Below are 10,540 nucleotides of genomic sequence, written 5' to 3'. Positions count from 1 at the left end.
GAGTTGTGATGAACGGCCTCCTGTTTTCCACACTGATAAAAGGTACAGCCTATTAACCAGGTTAGATTTTTGCCCATCTGAGGTCAAGATTTATTATAAATCTGTAATTTTCTGACCAAGGGGGTTAAGAGCCTAACACATTTTCTTTTTTTTTTTTTCATTGACTCTTTATTTATTTATTTTTCTGGACAGTGGGTTAGTCTTCCTGAGATTTTCATATTCTAGGTAATTTATTTTTTTCATTTTTTTAAAATTACATTTTCTTTATTAGAGTTCTTCAAGTATGACACACCTGTTGGTATGCACTGCCTATTTCCCTGACAGCTTTGTATGTGTCCTAGCACTCTGTTCTTAAACAACGTATTTATTCATACGTGTTGTGATTTTCTGCCAGTTGTGTATTACATCTTTTTGGCACCTTTTGCCATGCTGAAGTTTATTTAAATCTTTGTATGGTTGGCTTACTGTCTTCCAGGGGTCCATGTCCTACTCAGTAAAGCTTTCCTCCTCTCTGTGTTTGCCTCTAATATATTGTTTCATAATTTCAGCCTCTAAATACAATTGACTCATTGTTCTTTGTAAGGTATGCTTTCTTTTTCATTTGTAGCATGGATAATCGATTGTTGAAACATCATTTCCACAATGATGAAAAACTAATCTTATTACATGTTGTTGTTTAGTTGCTAGGTGGTGTCTGACTCTTTGGGACCCCATGAACTGTAGCAACCAGGCTTCTCTGTCCATGGGATTCACCAGGCAAGAATACTGGAGTGGGTTGCCATTTCCTTCTCTGATGTTCAATATTTTTCAAACAGCCAGATGACCGGAGACGTCAGCCTTTGCTGCTTTTCCTGCTGAATGTGAAAGTGTGAGGAAAGTTTTGGACTTCAACTAGACAACTAGAATAAGCCATAGCAGCAGGGACTTGAGAAACCCCTTTGCCTGGGACGACACCAGTGAAGTGATGCTGCAAAAGGAGCACGCAGGTCAGGTGCATCAGAGTAGAGGGGAAGGCTCTTTGTTCCCAGGTAGGATTAAAGCATCGATCATTTCCAAGAGCCAAGCCCAGTGACTGCAGGAGCAGTGAAAAGGGCCACGGAGGTGCGGAGGTGCGGGTCTGCAGCTGGGTGGGACTTCGTCCACCCCACCCAAGCATCGGGTTGCCTGGGGCTCAGAGACGTCTAACTGCCCTGGCTCCTGCGGTTTCTGAGAAGTTGGAGAGTCAGCGTGGGTGACTGCTGCGCTCAGGCCCAAAGCTGTGTGTTCCTTGTGGGATCCTGAGGTCTAACTGCTGGGATGCTCACAGGGACCTCGCTCTGGAGAAAGCGAGGAACCCTAAACCAGGGCCTTTCAGGAACCTCAGTCTCCTTACCTGAGGGATCCTCTGTGCTCAGAGAGCTCTCTTTCTTTCAAAATTTGAGGGCAAGTTGTGTCCAAACATGCTTTTCTTGGATGTCACTAGGTATACTCGACCATATGGTTTCTGTAGTGTAGTGGTTATCACGTTTGCCTAACACGCAAAAGGTCCCTGGTTCAAAACCAGGCAGAAACAGCTTCACTTTATCCCAAACTTTTTGATGTGCATTTTAAACATAAAAAAGCCTACAAGAATCATAGGAGGAGTTCTGTGACTTCCTGAAAACCTACTCAGCACTACAAACTAGGCCTTCTTTGTCTGAGTCACTGTGGACACCAGGCCCAAGGAGGGCACAGATCAAGACCAACTTCAGGTCACCTTTCAGTTCAGTTCAGTCACTCAGTTGTGTCCGACTCTTTGCGACCTCATGGACTGCAGCACAACAGGCTTCCCTGTTCATCACCAAGTCCCAGAGTTTACTCAAACTCATGTCCATCGAGTTGGTGATGTCATCCAACCATCTCATCCTCTGTTGTTCCCTTTTCCTCCTGCCTTCAGTCTTTCCCAGCATCAGGGTCTTTTCCAATGAGTCAGTTCTTCACATCAGGTGGCCAAAGTATTGAAGTTTCAGCTTCAGCATCAGTTCTTTCAATGAATATTCAGGACTGATTTCCTTTAGGATGGACTGGTTACATCTCCTGGCAGTCCAAGGGACTCTCAAGAGTCTTCTCCAACACCACAGTTCAAAAGCATTAATTCTTCAGTGCTCAGCTTTCTTTACAGTTCACCTCTCACATCCATACATGACTACTGGAAAAACCATAGCTTTGACCAGACAGACCTTTGTTGACAAAGTGATATCTCTGCTTTTCAATATGCTGTCTAGGTTGCTCATAGCTTTTCTTCCAAGGAGCAAGGGTCTTTTAATTTCATGGGTGCAGTTACCATCTGCAATGATTTTGTAGCCCCAAAAATAAAGTGCTGCCCTCAATATGCCAGCAAATTTGGAAAACTCAGCAGGGGCCACAGGACTGGAAAAGGTCAGTTTTCATTCGAATCCCTAAGAAACACAGTGCCAAAGAAGGTTCAGACTACCGCACAATTGCACTCATCTCACATGCTAGCAAAGTAATGCTCAAAATTCTCCAACCCAGGCTTCAGCAATACGTGAACCATGAACTTCCAGATGTTCAAGCTGGTTTTAGAGGAACCAGAGATCAAATTTTCAACATCTGTTGGATCATCGAAAAAGCAAGAGAGTTCCAGAAAAACATCTACTTCTGTTTTATTGACTATGCCAAAGACTTTGACTTTGTGTGGATCACAACAAATTGTTGGAAAATTCTTCAAGAGATAGGAATATGAGACCACCTGACCTTCCTCCTGAGAAATCTGTATGCAGGTCAAGAAGCAACAGTTAGAATCGGACATGGAACAACGGACTGGTTGCTAACTGGGAAAGGAGTACGTCAAGGCTGTATATTGTCACCCTGCTCATTTAACTTCTATGCAGACTGCATCATGCAAAATACCAGGCTGGATGAAGCACAAGCTGCAAAGGATTACCAGGAGAAATGTCAATAACCTCAGATATGCAGATGACACCACCCTTAGGGCAGAAAGTGAAGCAGAACTAAAGAGCCTCTTGATGAATGTGAAAGAGGAGAGTGAAAAAATTGGCTTAAAACTAAGGTCATGGCATCCAATTTCATCACTTCATGACAAATAGATGGGGAAACAATGGAAAAAGATCACCTTTACCATCCAGAAATCCCCTCAGCTCCTCTGGCACGTAAATCTCCTCTATACCCTGACATGTAGTATGGCTCTGGAAACCAAGAAGTTCATCCCTCTGAAGCATATTTGGTTTGCATGAGAACAAAATAAACCAAACCCAACTCTTCACCTGAGGCTGGAGCCAAATACACAAAGAACTCCTCTAACTGAGCTGTCAGGCACGAAAAGAGTCCATACCCTTTGCCATTATCAGGAGAGGCACCTGAGCCACGTCAGAGGTCAGGAAGTAGACAGATCCACCCATCACCCCCTGAGAGCCAGTCTGTACCTTTTTCTGATACAGACAGCAGAGGTTCAGAAAGGGAGCTTGACCTTGGCTCTGCTGCACACAACGCTAAAGCTAAGCCAGGATGGAATCTAGGGGCAAGAGCTGGGAGACTTGCACAGCTTTATTCAGCCCTGAGCCACTGGCAATCACCTCCTTTCCTGCTCTTGGCATCTGAAGAAGTTAATTTTTACTTTTATAGTTTTTACCTGGAGACACTAAACCAGATGCTTTGCAAGATTCCCTTGTGGTCTAGTGGCTAGGATTTGGTGCTTTTACCACCCCAGACCATGTTAGACTTCCGGCCAGGGACATCTTTTTCTCTCTGGCATGTGTGTGTGCACCTGGCATGTGTGTGTATGTGTGCTCAATCTCTCTGGCATGTGTGTATGCGTGTGCTCAATCACTCAGGCGAGTCCAATTCTTTGGGACCCCATCAATTGTAACCCGCCAGGCTCCTCTGTCCATGGGATTTTCCAGGCAAAAATACTGGAGTGGGTTGCCATTTCCTTCTCCAAGGGGTGCCCAAAGTGGGGGTACTGATACTGCTTCTACAATGAGAATTCCAGCGGATAACATCCAAGGGGACTTTGACTTTTCTTACTGAAATGTAGCTTCATTTCCTACTGAAATGAAGAAGAAAAAACAAAAAGTTTAGTTTTACTTTATCATAGAGATAAGTTAGTATGTACCTGGTGTGCTAGGTATAAGAAAGAAATCAAGCTGAAAATAAGAATTCTCAAATATTATTAACACTCTATTCTAATAATTGACATAAAATCACACAAAATGTTATAGAGAATATTCCTTGTATGTACCACACAGGTAAATAATTTTGATCTAAAAACTATCTTGCTTTTCAAATACTGTAATAATATGGAAAATATTAGTAACAAAGTATTCTAGTTTGCACAGTCTTGGATTTATTTTCTCTTCAAATTCTAATAACACTGAACTGCCTAAGTTTTCTATACTGGTTTTACTTGTTTATCAAAAAATTTAAGGGACTTTGCTGGTGGACCAGGAGCTAAGACTCCTTGCTCCCAATACAGGGAGCCTGGGTTCCATCCCCAATTGTGGAACTAGATCCTGCATACTGCAAAGAAGACCTAGTGCAGATAAATAACGCAAATAAAGGAATAAATTAAGAAAAATTTTAACTGGGTAAACATTTAAGTTTGTAAACTTAAAATTATGTGTTCCAAGAAATTAAATATACTGTATAATATATGTTAAATGGAGATGTAGTATTACAATTCTAGAAATCATAATCAATCCACTTAGACTTTGGAGTATCATTTACTGTATGATTCCAACATGCCTTTCTCTATTATGTGTCAGCTCAACTTTTGATTTTAAGGTCTATGTTTATCTGAGTTCTTTGACTGATATTAAATTAATTAATGTGTGATCTTTGCCTGTATCATGTATAACCATGATAGAAATGAGAAACATTATTTTCCTATGATGCTGCCTCCTATGTTTATAGATTATAGAATGACCATATGTGAACAGGTTGAGAGGAGGCTCAGGTGCCTTTTATGGGAGGTTGGTGACTCTTTCCATCAATGTCACTATAAGAATTGTGGAACACGTGGCATGTCTGCTCCAGGAATTGGGAAGCTGTTGCCAAATGTCTACTGTTTTCCTAAAATGCTTGTTTATGTAATTAAAAAAAAATTGTTTTGGTTCTTAGTTTTCTGCCTACTAAATCTGAAGTCATCCATCTTCATTATGCTTCTCTCATCTTGATCACTGCTAGAACCCTGGGCCAAGATAAGCAGATTAGCTTGGGGAAAACTGCCAGGAACCATTTCTGCTCCTGCTGCACCACCCCTTTTCAGTGCCTCCAGATGTGAGCTCCACAGGGCAGAGACCTTGAGCTGACTCACTATTCAGCATCTTTCTTCCTTTCCCCTGCCCATAGCAGGGCCTAGCATCTAATAAGTGGCTGAGAACTGCTCAGTGATTAAAGGCAATCTAGTGTAATGTCCTGGAAAGGTGAAAAGGAGAAGAAATTAGGTAGATTGGAGAAGGCCTAGAGTATGAGGGACAGAAAATGACAGACAGACAAAGAAACACACTGAGAGAGTAGAAAGAATGTCTAGGAACTAGATTTACTGTGTGAAAGCCTGAGTGCTCATGAGATTCAACAGAAGAACTCAGGGAAGGTCAGCTAATAACTCTTGGTACCAGGTCTGCACAAGATGGATTGTCAGGTGCAGAATCCTATTGGTCCCAAAAATTTGTTTCAAATAGGATAATTTTTGCAGAAACAGCCAAACACTGTCAAGGAATCATAAAGACACAGTTATTGGCATTCCAACACAGTCTTGAGTAAGAGGGTGGCCAGTCATTAAATGTATGTATCCAGATGCCAAAAATGTATTCATAAAGAAAAAGGAAGAACAAATATCTGAGACCAGTGTTTTTTACCCCTGTCCTATCCATAACTGGAAGTTTAGTGTGAAGCAACTGGAAGTCATTCTGCATAGTCTTCTCAGACTCAAATAAGTAGATCACTACCAAAAATAATTACAATTATTGAAATGCTTTTTAAACATCTTGGAAGTTTAGCTGTTGAACATGTGCAGTAGGGTATATCTGGGTAATGTCCACTTAGACTTTTGTTGTACCTCTGGCTTAACTGAATCAAGAGCGTACCTGTCCTCTTACTAGAGTATTATACAGATGTGTACAAAGTTTGTCATGATGGCAAGAATATGAAGAAAAAAGCTCTTTCATGGATTTGGAAAGATAGAAATACAAATTGGCACATCTACTATAAATCAACTTAAAAACAGATAAGATGCCTTCAGTTCAGTTCAGTTCAGTCACTCAGTCATGTCCAGCTCTTTGTGACCCCACAGACTGCAGCATGCCAGGCCTCCCTGTCCATCACCAACTCCCAGAGTTTATCCAAACTCATGTCCATTGAGTCGGTGATGCCATCCAACCATCTCATCCTCTGTCATTCTCTTTTCCTCCTGCCCTTAATCTTCCCCAGCATCAGGGTCTTTTCAAATGGGTCAGCTCTTCGCATCAGGTGGCCAAAGTATTGGAGTTTCAGCTTCTACATCAGTCCTTCCAATGAACATTCAAGACTGATTTCCTTTAGGATGGACTGGTTGGATCTCCTTGCAGTCCAAGGGACTCTCAAGAGTCTTCTCCAACATCACAGTTCAAAAGCATCAGTTCTTTGGTGCTCAGGTTTCTTTACAGTCCAACTCTCACATCCACACACGACTACTGGAAAAACCATAGCCTTGACTAGGTGGACCTTTGTTGGCAAAGTAATGTCTCTTCTTTTTAACATGCTGTCTAGGCTGGTCATAACTTTTCTTCCAAGGAGTAAGCGTCTTTTAATTTCATGGCTGCAGTCATCATCTGCAGTGATTTTGGAGCCCCCCCAAATAAAGTCTGACACTGTTTCCACTGTTTCTCCATCTATTTACCAAGAAGTGATGGGACCAGTTGTCACGATCTTAGTTTTCTGAATGTTGAGTTTTCAGCCAACTTTCTCACTTTCTTCTTTCACTTTCATCAAGAGGCTCTTTAGTTCTTCTTCACTTTCTGCCATAAGGGTGGTGTCATCTGCTCATCTGAGGTTATTGATAGTTCTTCCAGCAATCTTGATTCCAGCTTGTACTTCATCCAGCCCAGCATTCCTCATGATGTACTCTGCATATAAGTTAAATAAGCAGGGTGATAATATGCAGCCTTGACGTACTCCTTTTCCTATTTGGAACCAGTGTGTTGTTCCATGTCCAGTTCTAACTGTTGGTTCCTGACCTGCATACAGATTTCTCAAGAGGCAGGTCAGGTGGTCTGGTATTACCATTTCTTTCAGAATTTTCCACAGTTTATTGTGATCCACATAGTCAAAGGTTTTGGCATAGTCAATAAAGCAGAAATAGATGCTTTTTCTGGAACTCTCTTGCTTTTTCAATGATCCAGCAGATGTTGGCAATTTGATCTCTGGTTCCTCTGCCTTTTCTAAAACCAGCTGGAACATCTGGAAGTTCACAGTTCACATATTGTTGAAGCCTGGCTTGGAGAATTTTGAGCATTACTTTGCTAGCATGTGAGATGAGTGCAATTGTGTGGTAGTTTGAGCATTCTTTGGCATTGCCTTTCTTTGGGATTGGAATGAAAACAGAGCTTTTCCAGTCCTGTGGCCACTGCTGAGTTTTCCAGATTTGCTGGCTGGCATATTGAATGCAACACTTTCACAGCATCATCTTTTAGGATTTGAAATAACTCAACTGGAATTCTATCACCTCCACTAGCTTTGTTCATAGTGATGCTTCCTAAGGCCCACTTGACTTCACATTCCAGGATGTCTGGCTCTAGGTGAGTGATCACACCAATGTGATTATCTGGGTTGTGAAGATCTTTTTCGTACAGTTCTTCTGTGTATTCTTGCCACCCCTTCTTAATATCTTCTGCTTCTGTTAGGTCCATACTATTTCTGTCCTTTACTGAGCCCATCTTTGAATGAAATGTTCCCTTGGTATCTCTCATCCTCTTGAAGATATCTCTAGTCTTTCCCATTCTATTGTTTTCCTCTATTTCTTTGCACTGATCACTGAGGAAGGCTTTATCTCTCCTTGCTATTCTTTGGAACTCTGCATTCAAATGGGTATATAGTTCCTTTTCTCCTTTGCTTTTGGCTTCTCTTCTTTTCACCGCTATATGTAAGGCCTCCTCAAACAGTCATTTTGCTGTTTTGTATTTGGAGTGACAAAAATCAGATTTACCCTCCTGCTTGAAATTTCATCCTGCCTTTCTTGCCTGCCACCACAGGAAAAAAAGGAAAACATATAATGTCAGTTTCTAGACACAGGAAAGAGGACAACACAAAAGAGGACAGCTGAGAATCAGCTGAGAATGAGAAACAAGGTGAGTCCTGCCATTGGCCCACATGACTGCTTTAAGAGCATGTCCAGGTTGGGCATGAGAAGGGTAATCTGAGACCAGCTCTTTGGATTGTTGAGAGGAAGCTGAGTTTTGGTGGAGAGCAAGGCAGGTAGGGTTCAGAGAACAAAGGTCCAGTGATGGAGAGAAAAGGATATCCAGGGATACTAAACAGTCTCCCTGAGGTACTAAACAGAGTTATTCTAAGAGCTCACTTGTGGAGAATTACCTGAGACCAAGAAAAGAAATTTTGGTTCAGATCATGGAACAGTGCTTGGTGTTCACATGGGACAGGCAATTGTTCTCACTGCCATCAGCCAGACTAGACTATTTATATAACTCATGAGCCTTAGGGCAAGAACACAGCTCTAGAATAATCAGCCCTACACTGACCTTCTGAAAAAAAATCATAAAGCAAGATCCAAAGAGATCAAACTGTTTACAAGTCACTTAACTGTACCCAATACAAAACTCAAAATAATTCATAGGAATATCAAAGTAGCTAGTATCCAGAAAGGAAAATTTGATAATGTCCAGCATCCAAACAACAACAACAAATGTCAGGCATGCAAAGAGGCAGAAAAATATGATGCAAAAGGAAGAATATAATCACTCAGTCAAAAGTGACCAGAACTGACATGATGAAAAACTCAGCAGAGAGAACTTTAAACAGTTACCATGACTATGTTGCATATGTCCAAAGAGTTCATTAGAAATGTGGAACATACAAAAATGGCAAAAAGCAAACTTTAGAGATAAAAACAATAACATCTGTGAATCAACAACAATTAGACATTGCAAGAAAAAAAAATTAAGGAATACAAAGCCTTGAACCACTGAAACTATTCAAAATGAAATGGCAGTAATTTTTTTAACTGACCATATTAATAGCATCACTGAATGGTAGAGCAACTTATTTATTTATTTTTTTTCAAGGATTATAAATCTATATAGTTTTATTAAGACAAAAAACTGGCAGTGTTGATATGAAGTTTACATTTAAACAAAAGTTTTCACAAAAAGCTAACACATGCCTAAAAACTGCAATGGAGTTCTAGAAGTAGATCAAGATGATGTCAACAACTGATGGATCTCATGACTTAAGACAGCATTTTGGATTTTAGTTAATTCTTAGGATTAAAAAATTTGTTTTGTTTTAAAGTGAACCACTGCCCCAGTATGAAAATTTATCTTCTCTGAGACCAGGGCTTTTGAAATCATTCACCTCTTGAACTTGTGCTGTCTGTGACTGAACCCTGCCACCAATGGTTTCAAAGTTCAAAAAACAGAGGCTCCAAGAGTTTTCCACCCTATGAGCACCGGCCCTTGTCTTTCCCTACTCACTTACCTCCTATACCACTCTGCCTTTCCCTAAATACTTCACCAGTGGCTTGGATGGAGAAGCTGATATTTGTAACTTCACAATAGGAAAAGAAAGGGTCTTCTTGTCAGTTTCATGAGTAGCACCTCTAAGACAGAATGATCTGCCTGTGTATACACTACAATAAGACTTTTCCTCCTCAACCAGTTTCTATTCCCCAAATGGCAGCTTTGGTAGCTTCTTATCCCTTTGTGGAGAACAGCATTAAGCTCAGGCAGGGAATACTTTGGCTTCTAAATTTCAGGCATTCACAGCTTTTAAACAGTCTCTCACAGTCCTCATTTAGGTTGCCAATGACATTTTTGGAAAGGATACAGTATTCTGGACACTGAACCCAATCATCGTTAGTCATTCATTCCTTTGTTTCACCATTTCCCCAAATTTTAACAAAAATGATCCTAACCCATTTCCCTTCTTTCCCACCCCACCCCACCCACCCCAAATAATACACCATTAATAGCCAAAAACTACACACATGCTACGGTGTAAGAATGCAAAGTTAACCCTATCGGGAAGAAGGCTGTGTGGGTTGTGGAGATGCTCTTTGAAGATCTACAGTATCTCTTGCTCTCCCACATCCCTTTCTACGTTTTGTCCTTCATAGAAGGCCCTTTGCTTTTTTTTTCAGCAAAGTTCAGAACGGGTTGCCTTGAAACACTGACCCTCCTTCCCCTCCCCCGGGAGGGGTGTGCAAACTGTACAGCATGGAGCGGCTTTGAAGCCCTGGGCTGCTGTAGGGCACAGAAACTATACTGGCTCTTCAAAGGACTTCTCAAGCCACCTTCATGGTGTCAAGACAAGGAGAACTCCTTCTTTCCCCACT

The 10,540-nt window shown here is 41.2% G+C and overlaps 1 non-coding gene across 1 annotated transcript; it reads left to right on the top strand.

The window, feature by feature from the left end:
• Positions 1–1,479: 1,479 nt before the first annotated feature.
• Positions 1,480–1,552, top strand: TRNAV-AAC (transfer RNA valine (anticodon AAC)). The gene has a single exon. It is a non-coding gene; the product is annotated as a tRNA-Val (tRNA).
• Positions 1,553–10,540: the final 8,988 nt, after the last annotated feature.

The sequence above is a fragment of the Capricornis sumatraensis genome, chromosome 2 (genome assembly GCF_032405125.1).
Source record: "Capricornis sumatraensis isolate serow.1 chromosome 2, serow.2, whole genome shotgun sequence".
NCBI lineage: Eukaryota > Metazoa > Chordata > Mammalia > Artiodactyla > Bovidae > Capricornis > Capricornis sumatraensis.
The sequence above is the reverse complement of the archived record's forward strand: the minus strand, read 5'-3'. Positions and strand labels throughout refer to the sequence as shown.